The sequence below is a fragment of the Corvus hawaiiensis genome, chromosome 22, assembly GCF_020740725.1.
Source record: "Corvus hawaiiensis isolate bCorHaw1 chromosome 22, bCorHaw1.pri.cur, whole genome shotgun sequence".
Lineage (NCBI taxonomy): Eukaryota > Metazoa > Chordata > Aves > Passeriformes > Corvidae > Corvus > Corvus hawaiiensis.
Genome location: NC_063234.1, coordinates 2387470 through 2400695, shown reverse-complemented (window position 1 = coordinate 2400695; position 13226 = coordinate 2387470). Strand labels below are relative to the sequence as shown.

Here is a 13226-nt window from a genome sequence, read left to right as displayed (position 1 = left end):
AGCACTTCTGTAGCAGAGATGATGAGCAAGGCAAACAGATTTGATGGGAACAGGCAGGGACAACACGACCTCAGAGAGCTGAACTAGGTTGGAGAAAGCCTTCAACTCCAGAGAAACCACCAGGACCAGCCTCTGTGAGCAACAGAATCAGACATACACAAACACAAGGCAGGAGATGAGCTTGTTTCTGAGGCAGCAGCCACAGCTCTGAGCATCCCGTGCTCCTGGAGCCACCCAATTCTTGATCAAGGCAGCTTAAAAAGCCACGGACATACCCCTTCCCAAGAAACAGGGAAGGAGACAACTGCAACCACCGCACTCACAGTACTTCCACAGTTTTTTGCAGTTTTCCAGACATTTGACAAAGTTTTAGTGGACAAGGGTTGTGCACAGCATCCCAGTTCTTCCAAACAATCCCAGCAGTGGCCATTGCAGACCAAAGCAGGAGAGTAACAGATTCCTCATACACGAATTTGGCACAGGATTTTCGCAGCCACAGAGTTCCAAACATGCACTCAAAATAAATGTCAAAACATACGATGCTATACAGCAATATCAGAAGAAGCAGAGAATTGAGCCGAGCCAAATATCACACAAATATGAAGCTCCTTCTCATGGCAGTGACTCACAGAGCTGGGCTGTGCAAAGAGGAAGGGATGGGAAACACATTTACCTTTCAGAAGCCTAAAAAGGGAATTAACTCTTCAATAAAACAGAGCCAGTGGTGATGCTGTTAAATGACAGCGGGGAAGCTATTTGTTAATAATGCTGCAGGCATCCTAAAGGAGCTCCTGTCCTTCCAGCACAGAATTAAATCAGTCTGAAAACAGGCATACGGTACTGAAGATACATCAGTGCTAGAGCTGAGACTACAGTGATACCTGATACCCAACCTACTGCCCTGTAAGTTAAAAAAGAACTTTTTAAAGGAACCATCACATGCCCAAAAGATGTCACCTGCTCCAGACACAAACCTAGACACCTACAACTCTGAGCAGGAAGCAAAGCTCAAAACAGAGCAAGAACTTCTCCAACTCTGCCAAGGCTGTGGAAGCTTCCCCTTCCTCATCTCCATTATCTGCTTATTACACAGCATCACTCCCATCATAAAAATGGGGGATGTGGGTTATTTACAGGAGCTGCATCCCTTGACAATTCACTCCTCCAGATCCTGAAACCATGAATGAAAAATTCAACAGGTAATCAAGCACGGAGGAAGGTCCTAGAAGGATGAACTGCATCATTCTTTGTAGCAAGCAGTTTCAGGAAACTGTGGACTTGCTAAACAGAGGAGAAATAAAAATGCTATCTCATTTGAGCCAAATACACTCCCCCTATGGCAACAGAGAAGTGCAGAGGATGTCATGAGGCTCCTAGCCAAAAAGAGAGAAGGTTGAGCAGTAAAGCCAAGCTCAAGTGACCTCCATGAAGGTGAGCCAGGGCTCACTTGCTTCTCAGTGAGGTAGAAATCAGAATTTGTGACATTCAGAAAGTAATTCTGCAGCTGAGCACGGGCGGTGAAATGAGAGCAAACACCTCCAGCGCAGCTGCACCAACTTCTCTGGGTTTATTCTGGGTTTAGTCTGGCCCTTTCTGCCTCCATTCAGGCAGACTGCAAACACAGAAACACAGCAGAGAAAAAGCCACATGTGCCTGAGCTCCGAGCTGCCTTCCCCACACGCTCCAGGGACACGAAACTCCCGGCAGGAATCACCGCCCTCACCTCAGCCAGCCAGGCCTTACCTGCAGTACCTGTTGGGGAACAGGACGGGTGTTCCCACCCTCCAGAGCAACCAGGAAAATACGAATGGAGCGGGAGCAGCAGCAGCAGCAGCAGGGAGCGGGCGCGGCCTCAATCCCGGCTAAAGGGATCAGAACCACCCCGGCTGAAGGGATCAGAACCACCCCGGCTGAAGGGGTCAGAACCACCCCGGCTGAAGGGATCAGAACCACCCCGGCCAAAGGGGTCAGAACCACCCCGGCTGAAGGGATCAGAACCACCCCGGCCGAAGGGGTCAGAACCACCCCGGCTGAAGGGATCAGAACCACCCCGGCCAAAGGGGTCAGAACCACCCCGGCTGAAAAGGATCAGAACCACCCCGGCCAAAGGGGCCGGAACCACCCCGGCCGCTTCCAGCTGCCCCATCCAGAGAGGAAAAACTGGGAAAATCCCGGCACGTACCTCAGCGAGAAGGCAGAGCCGAGGATCCTCACAGTCACAATCCCAGCGCTGCGCTCGCCGCCGTCCCTCCTCCATCCCCACAGCCGCGCCCGGGCGGGCGGAGAAGGCGGGTGAGGAGCTCGTGTGGGAGCCGGGGCTGGGATCCGCCCTTATCCCGCTACTCCCCGGTGTGGCTGTCCCAAACCCCCCCGCCCCAGAGCCGGGCCGTGTCGCTGGAGCCGGGCCGCGTCCCCGCGGCCGCCGCGTCCCCGCGGTGCCGCTGCCGCAGCCGCAGCTCGGCCCCGGGGCCGCCCCGCCTGCGCTCCCGCGGGCAGCCGGGAGCCGTAGTTCCGCTCCGGGCGCTCCGACTACAACTCCCGGGAGCCCGCGGGGAGCCCACGGGGAGCCGCCGACCCGCCCCGGCTCGGGGCTGAGGGGAAAGGTTCGGCAGCGTGTCCCGTTTGGCCGGGCAGAGCGGCGGTGCGGCCCGCGGGAGGCGATGGGGAGGGATGCTCGTGGTTAAATGGTTGGGTGTGTGGGGGTTTTGGGATAACTCAGTGCAACAAGTCCTTGTTGGGATCAAATGTTAAAAGAGTGGGTTTAGATTGGATATTGGGGGGAAGTTCTGCGCTGTGAAGGGGGTGAGGCGCTGGGACAGGTCGCTCAGGGAAGGTGTAGATCGCCCATCCCTGGAAGTGTTCAGTGCCAGGGCTTGGAGCAAGCTGGGGTGGTGGAAGGTGTCCCTGTCCACGGCAAGGGGTGGAACGAGATCGTCTGCAAGGTGCCCTTCCAACCCAAACTGTTCTATGATTCTGTGAAGGGGGATTCGTGTCTTTGTTCAGCAGGTGGCTAGGAGGGCTTTGAAATCCTCCTCCCACTGCGTACCCCAGCCTTGTGCCTGGAATGAGATCATGGGTGGCTGAAGTGCCACCGGACGTGAATCTAAACGCCTGAATCATGGAGTGGGTTGGAGTGGACCTTAAAGATCAAAGATCACCCAGCTCCAACCCCTGCTGTGGACAGGGACACCTTCCACCAGGCCAGGTTGCTCCATCCAGCCTGGTCTTGAACCTTAAAGCACAGGACTACTACTTTCATAATTACTCTCAGAGGCAATTTAGGAGTTTGTATCATGTCTCTGATGATGATACTGATGCCAGTGTTCATGTGGATCTCTCCTGTCAGGTGTAGGACACCCACACTCTGCTGACTTCGCCCCTGCTGAGCTCAGAGACACCTTGGAAACTCTCTGGTTAAGTGAGGTAAGACCTTGCCAGCATTACCACCCTGCACTCACAGCAGGAACATGGCAGCAAGGTCACAAAAAACATCCCTTGTGCCACCCCAGCCCGCCAGGAGCACCACCAGAGTCCTGCAACTCAAAGAGAGGGAAGAAGGACATCAGGCAGCAGCATTGCCTGGGGTTTGTGGAGACTGAAGAGAGCAAATTTCTGAGACAGTGTCACGGCACAGCAGCTGTTACCCTAAGTTTTATGGCTACAGGCTACAAAGGACCTGTCCAAAAACAAGCCTGATGAAGCCAAACAGGAGGACTCGGTGTCCCTTGTCCTCTGTGTTGCGTAAAAGTGATGTTGGCCAGGCCAGCTAAACACACAAACTGGGGAAATGTGAGTATGACATGAGTGAATTGATCTGTCCTGGTCCTGACACAACTGCATTTGATGTCAGAAGGTGAAAAGTGAGTGCTGGGAAATATTTGGGGACGGGGTCAGTGAGTCTGAACATGCTCTGGTGTTCCCTCCCTCAGCCTGCTTTTTGCCAGGCAGGTTTATAATTATATAAATCAATGTATTATTATTATCATTATATTAATATAATATTTACATTAATATAAATATAGAGATAAATTAGGGACAGATTAATGCAACCAACACCAATTGTTCTACAAGATCCATTCATGGAGTAGCTGGTTTTGGGCTCACTCAATAAAAACCAAGATAATTTAGGCCTTACTTTTGCCAGTGCTTGTTGTAAACAGGAGCTTGCACATCCAGGCTCTGAGTTTTGTCAGGTTGGGGGGTTTTTTTCCGAGCTAATTTCTCTTTAAAAAATAAAAATTAAAATGAAATATTTTTTAAATTAAAAAAAAAAATTGAATTCAAGCTAATCACTCTTTAAAAAATAAAAACTAAAAATTAAATATTTTAAAATAGAAAATAATTAAAATTCAAGCTAATCTCTTTTAAAAAATAAAATTAAAATTTAAAAAATAAATTAAAAAAATTAACTTGGGCTTTGCAATGTTTCCTGCAACGGGCTGGAGTTGCACAGCACTGAATATGGGGGAGAAACCTCTGCTTTTCCGTGGCCCTGTCCCGGTTTTCCAACGATATTCCCAGGAATCGTTCTTTGCCCACTGGATGCCGCTGTTCCACAGAAATATTCATTTCTTCAGCACCTTCTGTCGGCCATGGGAGCCGCTCCAGGGTCAGCCAGGCTATGTGGATTTATCCCTGGGAACCTGCCTTTTTTCTCCAGAGGAAATCTCCTTGATATTTTGCACTTTCCAGACACAGCAGATGGAAAATTGGGCCACTTGATCCCTTTGTGATGAAGGGATCGAGGTGAACAGTGAAGGTGAACAGTTCATGGGATAAAAATATATTGGTGATTGAGGGGAGAACATTGCCCAAAATGTGTTTTCAGGACCTGTAGAGAAAAATAATTCCCCAGAGTGCACATCCTGCAGTGCTGTTTTGCATTCTTAATACAGGAAAAAATTGGTTTTATAGGATTCTCTCCTTGAAAGCAGAGCCTGGAAGTGGCAGCAGGAGCCACTGATGTTACCTTGTGGCACTGCCTTCGGAGGCAGTGACCTGGATAAAGCAGCAAGGATGTGTGTTCTCCCACTTTTCAGAGAAAAACCAGTGGTATTTATAGCTCAGCTCAGCCTCAGAACAAAGCAAAGTGACCTACATCCCTCCAGTGCCCAGCTTTGGGAATTAACTTTGAGGAAATTCAGTTCCACATTTAGGTCTCTCTCCTCTGAAGCAAATGAAACCACGGCTTAATAGAATCCAAGCCCAAGGGGGATTCCTCTTTATTCCCTCACAGCAATTTTTAGCACTGGAAAACAACTGGAAAATGTGGCAAAAAGAATAATTAAGGGTAGCAGTACCAGGCAGGTGACAGACCCTGTGTGGGATAATCACCCGTGCCAGCAGTTCTGCTCTTTGAGGGGTATTTGGAGTCGCCTCTTCCTTCTGTGGCTGCCTCCAATGCTCAGCATCACATTAGGAAAACTGGATCAGTCTTCTGGCCTTTGCTGAGTGTCCCAGCAGTGCCAGGTGGAAAAGTGGCTGAATTCTGGGATGGTTGTGCCTAAAGCCCAGGGTTGTGTGGAGGAGTCTAATGGAGAAACTCTTAATAAATTGCTAAATATCAAGTTTTGCCCCTGCACTCTGCCCACTTTCCCAGAAGCACATATAAAAAAAAAAAAAAAAGGCAAATTTCCATTAAATTATTTCATTTCAAAATCAGAAATGTCTTCGCAGCCTCCCCTCTCTAATCTGGTTTATTTGTTGTGCTGAAGGAACACAGCATATGGAATTCTGCGAGGGAAGCCTGTCCATGCTGCTATAATTAGCTGTTGGTGGCGACAGCAGGCATCTTGGCTTCTTTATTATTTTAAAATTCTCAGCACTGTGTGATGGGATGAGTTTCTACCACCCCAGAATGCTAATGTGTGGGAAAGCCTGGGAGCAGAGCAGCATCCTGCTGCAGTAACAGAGCCTTCAAAATCCCAAAGTGATCCCGAGTGTGAGTGCAGTGAAATCAGTGAGGTTACGCCAGCATTGAACCTTCAAAATCCCAAAGTGATCCCGAGTGTGAGTGCAGTGAAATCAGTGGGGTTACACCAGCATTGAACCTTCAAAATCCCACAGTGATCCTGAGTGTGAGTGCAGTGAAATCAGTGGGGTTACACCAGCATTGAACCTTCAAAATCCCAAAGTGATCCCGAGTGTGAGTGCAGTGAAATCAGTGGGGTTACACCAGCACTGAACCTTCAAAATCCCAAAGTGATCATGAGTGTGAGTGCAGTGAAATCAGTGGGGTTACACCAGCATTGAACCTTCAAAATCCCAAAGTGATCCCGAGTGTGAGTGCAGTGAAATCAGTGGGGTTACACCAGCACTGAACCTTCAAAATCCCAAAGTGATCCCGAGTGTGAGTGCAGTGAAATCAGTGGGGTTACACCAGCACTGAACCTTCAAAATCCCAAAGTGATCCCGAGTGTGAGTGCAGTGAAATCAGTGGGGTTACACCAGCGCTGAACCTTCAAAATCCCAAAGTGATCCCGAGTGTGAGTGCAGTGAAATCAGTGGGGTTACACCAGCGCTGAACCTGGGCCCGGCCACAGGATCCACAAGGATACCAATCCTGGGGTTTTTTTTCCCTGCTGCTGCAGTTATTTAAGCAACTCACTCATGTATCTGAGTCGAGGCCTGTGGGGCTGTAAATGGATGTTTGGCTTTGTTCCTGGGGAATTAGGTCCTTGTGCCTCCCTGGCTGTGGTGCACACACAAGGATTTTATGAATAGTGCTCATGCTGTCATTCTTATCATGTCCTGCCTTAAATCAGAGTTAATTATTAAAAGTGAACCTGCACACAGCAGCCTCACCCTTTGAGTCCTTGATGAACCTCTTGCAAGCCCAGGTTTGGAGATTTTTACAATCACTGGTTTCTGCTGAAAACCCAATTCATGGAATCCTGGTGCTGTTGGAGGCCCCGGGAGAGGAGAGTCACCAGGAGGGACATCCCATCTTTGAGGAAAGAGACACTGCAAGGCTGATTATTCCCCACCAGAGTCCACTCCCCACTCCTGAGGTGCCCAGGGAAGGGGATTCGCTGCCATTCCCAGACAGGGATCCCTCTTTTCTGTCCACACACCAAGAGGGAATCTGGTGGGAGCAAACTGCAGCGAGGAGTGTGAGACACTGCAGTGACCCTTCATGCCGAGCTGGAGGCAGGGAGGACGTGCCAATGGCAGATAAACAAGGCAAGTAAACACGGAGCAGGGGAAGAGGGGAGTAATTGGCAAAGTTTCAGAGAGAAAAAGCTGGAATTTCAGCATAATTGTCCTGTGCTGTGCTCCTCAGGGTGTTTAAGTGCACTGGAGGACTACCCACCAATGCATCATCTGCAGAAGAGGGGCTTGAATTACTTTGCCCTAAAGGGGCTTTTTTCTTGTCTAAATGATAGAAGGAGAGCTGGGAGAGTCACTTTCCACTGAGTGTTATGTAAGAAACAGAGCTGGAGCTCCTTGAGGTTGACTTTGCAGGAAGTGCTGGCTGGAAGGAGTGTTTTTGTGCAGCCAAATTGGCTGCTGTGCCTCCAGCCACGGGATCTGGGAGAGTCACAGGCACTCCTGCAGATTTTATCTCCCCCCACAGCCCCTGGGATGCGTGCAGGGAGGCAAATCAACAATGTGCTTTAAGATTTCTGGGCTGCTCAGACAGGAAAATACAGGCAGGTAACAACTTCTCAGTCAATCTAATACTTCTCTAATTAGAGGTCTTTCTGTAATTAGCTCATTGTCAGCTTGGCTGTTGGCCATAGAGAGAATTTTTGACAGGTCAATACAGAGCAAGAGCTGATCTCCATTTTTATGGCTTTGTGTTGTTCTCCTTATCAAAGTCTTGCTACTAAAGACATCCATTCCTGCCAGCTTGGAGATGGATCCCTGGAAGGAGGCTGCTGAATCCACCTTAGGAGGATTCCCAGATAGTCCTCAGATCCTCTCCTCACTTCTGAAAACAGATGTGAACCTCAGACTCCACATCCCTCTGGCAAAACCCTTTAGACCCATTATCTGTGTGCAGGAAAAATGCTGAATGGAATTTCCAGAACCCAACTGCATGGTTCAGGGAAGTCTGTTCCATTTAAAATCAACAGTGATTAAGCAATGTCTAAAATCTCACCCTGAGTCTGTCGATGGCCACAGTTAACACACAGTGACAAAGCAGAGATGACTTAAGCTCTTGGCTTATGGGGGTATTAAAAACCAGACTGAAATCTCCCTGGCTGACACCTCATGTGTAGAAATGCCAGCTTGAGTTGCTCATAAATGATCTTTCCAGCTTGATGTGTCATGGATATCTGCATAGCATGAAGTCAGACAAAGCAGCCCTGTGTCCAACTGATGAGGCTGGCTGATCCCAGCAGAATGCTTGTGCAGGCATGAAGCTTCCCCTGGAAAAACACTGGAGCGAGATCATGAGGAATTCTCATCTCTCTGTCATCCTGAGGTGCCACAGGGTGCAGTAGAACATCCTGGAGGAGGGACCAGAACATGCAGATCTGCTGCTGAGTGTTCTGTGTCAGCTCCACGCTGCTGCTGCTGCCTTCTCCTCCCACCATCACCTGCACTGCCTGCTCAGGCTCCAGCCTGATTAACAACAATTAAAAAGCTCTCTGTTTTCCCCAGAATTTCCCCCACAACAATACAGTGACAAATGGCACTTCACCCACAGTAAGGAAAATGTCTGTTCCTCCAGAATCCTGCCTCGTGACGGTGTGAGGAACTCCTGGATGATCCAGCACTGTGGGGCTGAGGCAGGCTTCCTTTCTGAAATACATTATTGAAGATAAATCCAGGGAGCAGTGTCCTGGAGTCTGTAGAATATGCCTTGCTGGGTTATTGGACTTTCATAAAGCTCAGTGGTCATGTAGGAAGAAAAATTTTAGTGCTGGTGCCAGTGTTCTCTCTGTCTGTGGCACAATTTCTGTCCAGCCAGAACAGAGCCCGTGTGGAATAGGAGGAAACTGAAATCCCAGCGACAAATTCCTTCACCCTCAAGGTGAGGACAGCTCATATCCAGGCTGTGGTCAGTCCTGCCAAGCTTTTCTCGAACGCTGGGCAGGGAGTTCAACCATCTTGTTCCACTTGTGCTTCTCTGGAATGGGCAGCTGAGGCTTTATCCACCTTAACCACGTGCAAAGCCTCCTCCTGGCATCTCTGCTTTTACCCTGACACCGAGACTGAAGGATGCACTGGAGGAAGAGGAGCTCCAACCACCACGGATTTGGCTGCCTGATGCTTCAGGGCTGAGCAGAGCACAGAGTCCCCAGGTCCTTCAGTTCATGAGAAGAGGCTCATAATCCTTAATTAAAGATTAATTAAACCCCTCAAGGCCCCAGAGGCATGAAGCCATGGAGGGATTTGGGAATACAAGCTGTGTCTCTTGTAAGGGGGGTGATGCTGGAACCCTGAGAGAGGAAAATTTAGCAGCAACTCACAAACCAAAAATCCCTTTGCTGTTGTTTGCTGTTGTTTTCTGGCACGCTGAGTTTTTATTACCTTTGGAAGCTGGAATGTTCCTTGGCTCTAATAAAAATGTCTGAACCTTGGAAAGGCAGTAAAAGCAAACAGGCAATGGAGTCACAGGCTCTGAGTGTGCTGTGATGCGTTTTCTGTGCACAATATGCTCTTTGCCCCTTCTTCTTTGGTTTTATCCCTCTGAAGCCAATTTTTATTGCTTTTGATAAAAAATTTACCCAAATCATAGACTGGTCCAGGACTCAAAGCAAGGAAGATTCCCAGTCCAAACTGTAAAAGATGAGGTGGAACTAAAAAGCAAAGATGGTTTTTTTTTTCCAGAGGATCTAAGATGGCATAGTTAACATGGTGGAAGATTTTGCACTGTAAATTCTTGGAGTAAAGATGATTTTTTGAAAGAATTATGAGTTTCTCTCAGAATACTTTGGGAGATGATGTTTTAATGTAAGTACCAAGTAACTGCCAAAATATCCAGACATTTTCTAATAATTGTGGCTCTCCTTGTGCTCCAGTTTCTATGGAATGCTCTTCTAGATGATGAATTTTAACTTGCAACTCAAAAAAAACCAATGCTTAGCCCTCATTTTGCTCCCCCATTCCCCTTCTCTTGTATTCTCTTGTATGCCCAGAGTTTGCTCAGGGTTCTGGGATCTCATATTCTCAGTTTTAGGCACATCACAGATGACTCAAAGGACATCTGTAGGCTTGGAGAAGAGAACTCAGAGCGCTGAGCCAACGTGTCATCGTGAGATGAAAAATAATCCCAACAACACATCCTGAAAAATGGTCCCATCAACTCCCCAGGGCAGCCTCTAATGAATTCTAATTAGAAGCTGTCACTTCTTGTTATGGGAAGACAGGAATGCTTCAGCTCTCCCACCCCTTAACCTTGGAGACACCGAGATGAGATCTGTCCCCAGGAATGGTTAAATTTCGGGCATTTTCGCTCCTGTAGGAAATTGATTGAGGATTTCTGTGTGGGGAAGGGCAGGCACCTCCAGGAGTGCTGGCAGGTTCCTCTCATGCTCTAAATCCCTGCACACCCAGAAGCCTGCTTGAGAACACTTTATTTTCAAACATTTGTGCCTGTCATTTCTCATCCTCTGGGCTCCTGCCTCAAACTCCTCCCCTGCTCGGCCTATTCCCTCCCACATTTATGCCCTGGATTCCCAGAGTGGGTTTCCCTGGAAGGCATATGCAAACCCCATAAAGCCTGTAGGGTGAGTGGCCAGCATCAAAGGGTTGTGGACGTGGCCAATTTGATCTGTAGGTTTATAAAACTGCAACTCCAAACAATCCAGCCTCCCCTCTGCCTCCTCCCAGCACATTCCTTCCATCCATCTTTTTCAGACACTTGGTTTCTTGACAGCATTTACATAACCTGGCTGAAAACACTCCCACAGCCGATTAAATGCCTGCTATGAAACCCAAAGCTCTGATTAAAAGGCTGGAGCTTTCCAGGACTGCACTACTTGCACAGATGGTTAATGCTCATGGCTTGTTCTACAGGGGAGAAAGTGGCATTTTCCTTACAAGTACACACACCCCGAGCTTTCCCATGGGAATTGCTTGTTTTGTTCAGATTATTATTTTAAAGCTGTCATCAGATGTGATCACCCACCGGATTAGAGGGAGCAAAAGGAGATGATCAGAAAATCCCTGAGGCACAAAGCATTTTGACTTGGGTTTGAAGGGAGCTGTCACCTATGATCAATTTGTTTAGTGCTGGGGTCTCTCCTCCTCTGTAAATTCCTAAAAATTCTCGTGCCCAGTGGCTGCAGAGTTCAGAGATGTGGGATGTTGTGGGAATTTGCACCAGGAAGAATCCTCTGAATCACATAAATACTGGTAAAGCAGGAGCAAGAGGCAAAGCCTTTGGCTCTCACTGGGACTGTACTGTTCATTTGGCCCTAGGCCTGGTGCAGAAATACGGGGTTAAATCTAAACCTGAGTTTATTGCAGGAGTAAAGGTCTTTATTACAAAAGTAAAGTGCTTGCTCACAGAAATTCCATCAATCAAATCTTGCTCAGATAAACATTCCCTAATCCAGATTTTAACCTTTTCCAGACTCCTCTCTGTCAAAAACCTCAAAAACTCCCAGTGTTTCTCAGGCAGGGACCAGCACATGAGGAAGTAATTAATGAGTGCAGGAGGGGGGAAAAAAGAAAAAGAAGAATGTGCTGAACAGAGGCAAAACTGGGACTGAAACCCCTCATCCCACGGGCTGCCTGCTCAGTCCTCAGGATGCAGACAAAAGACATTCCAGCTCCTGACAAACAGCCTGAAGAGATGCTGGAGCATTCAGCAACCCCCAGGGCTGGGCATTTGTGTAAAGACACAGTTGGACAGAAAATCTGTCTGGTACAGAGTAGGTGGAGTGTCTTGAACTGAGTATCTGGGAATCAGGAATGAGGTTATCCCTGGTCCTGCATGCACATGATCCATGGCAGACAAAGGCTGCATGAAACATCCCATCAGTGCTATTCTGGTTTTCAGAAAGAGCTAGAATAATCAGTTAATTCATTAAGGAAAGCCTGTAATGTTTAGTGGAAGCTGTACCCAGAGCCAGGACCGTCAGCCAAATCACCCCATTTCCAGCAGGCTGAGTCTCACCCAAGGTCTGGCAGAGCAAATCCACCAAATCCACTTAAAACGCTTGGGGGAAAAAAATCCTGCCATAAAGAAGGTTACCTTGGATGAATCCTAACCTTACAGGAACACTGTGCCTCAGTTTTCCCATCGACAGATGAGGGTGACAGAAGTGCCACTCAGCTAATTCCCAGCAGTGCTGTAAAGCTCATTTGATGAACATTTCTGAAACCACCACGCAGGGTTCTTAGAGGGGAATTGCTGCTGAAGAACTGTTGTGATTGTTGTTTATTCCCCAGGTGCCTGAAAGATGGAACTTGGCAGAATTCCCGAAGAAATATCCGTGTGAGCTCAGATAAGGGATGAGCCAGCCTAACAGTCAGGCTGTTGGCGCAGAGAAGTTTCATTATAAACCCGAGGGTCTTGCATAGATCTGAGCTCAAAACCCAGGCAAGGCTCCAGGAGCTTCATCTATCCCATGAGGTACAAAATCATGGAATGGTTTGGATTGGAAGGGACCTTTAAAGGTCACCTTGTTCATCCATCACACACCTGGGTAAAACAAGCTGGACTCTGCTAGAAGAGAAGAGCCCACGTGGAGGGCATGGCCAGAACACCTTGGAATCCCCCATCCCTGGAAGTGTCCAAGGCCAGGTTGGATGGGGCTTGGAGCAACCCAGGACAGTGGGAGGTGTCCCTGCCCATGGCAGAGTAATGGAATGAGCTTTAATGTCCCTTCCAAGGAGAACCACTCGGAAAAAGCCAAACTCGCACCCTTCTCCTCGTGCCGCCTTCCTGCCTTTATCAGCTCCTGTTTTCCCGAGGAGAAACCACAGCTTTTAGGTTTTAAACAACTCATGTGAGGATGCTCTCCCGGTTAATCCATTCCCGTGTCCCTCATCCATCCCCGGTCAGCAACAGGTGCGGGGAGCCGCGGCTGTGACTTTGTCAGCTCGTTTGGAGCAGGGCAGGGAACACACGGACGAGGGGCTTCCAGGTGATGCCGGGAGCCCTCGGGGGGCGGCGGGGCTCGGGGCACTCCGGTCCCCCCGGTCCCCCCGGCCCCCCTGTGTCCCCCCCGGTCCCCGCAGCCCCTCCCGCCGCCGAGGGCGGACTCTCCGCCGCCGCAGCCCGGATGCCGCCGCCGCCGCCGCGTTCCTGGCCGGTGTCCCGG

General features: G+C 49.0%; 1 protein-coding gene and 1 long non-coding RNA gene across 6 annotated transcripts in view; one reads left to right on the top strand and one right to left on the bottom strand.

Moving 5' to 3' along the window:
• MIB2 (MIB E3 ubiquitin protein ligase 2) overlaps positions 1-2270 on the bottom strand; it is a 38017-nt gene extending 35747 nt beyond the window's left edge. For 2 of the 3 annotated variants that reach the window (XM_048326687.1, XM_048326689.1), the window contains exon 1: positions 2183-2270. The gene's annotated coding sequence lies outside the window, so the exon portion shown is untranslated. Of the gene's footprint in view, positions 1-1743; positions 1805-2182 lie in introns of those variants that run through there. The other variant, XM_048326688.1, reaches the window with a different exon arrangement.
• Positions 2271-2525: 255 nt separating this feature from the next.
• LOC125337116 lies at positions 2526-4134 on the top strand. 3 transcript variants are annotated; one of them, XR_007207970.1, is made up of 3 exons: positions 2554-2641; positions 3347-3423; positions 3510-4134. It is a non-coding gene; the product is annotated as an uncharacterized LOC125337116 (long non-coding RNA). The 3 variants fall into 3 exon arrangements; XR_007207971.1 differs by having other exon boundaries at positions 2526-2603; positions 3347-4134; XR_007207969.1 differs by having other exon boundaries at positions 3347-4134.
• The last annotated feature ends 9092 nt before the right edge of the window (positions 4135-13226 follow it).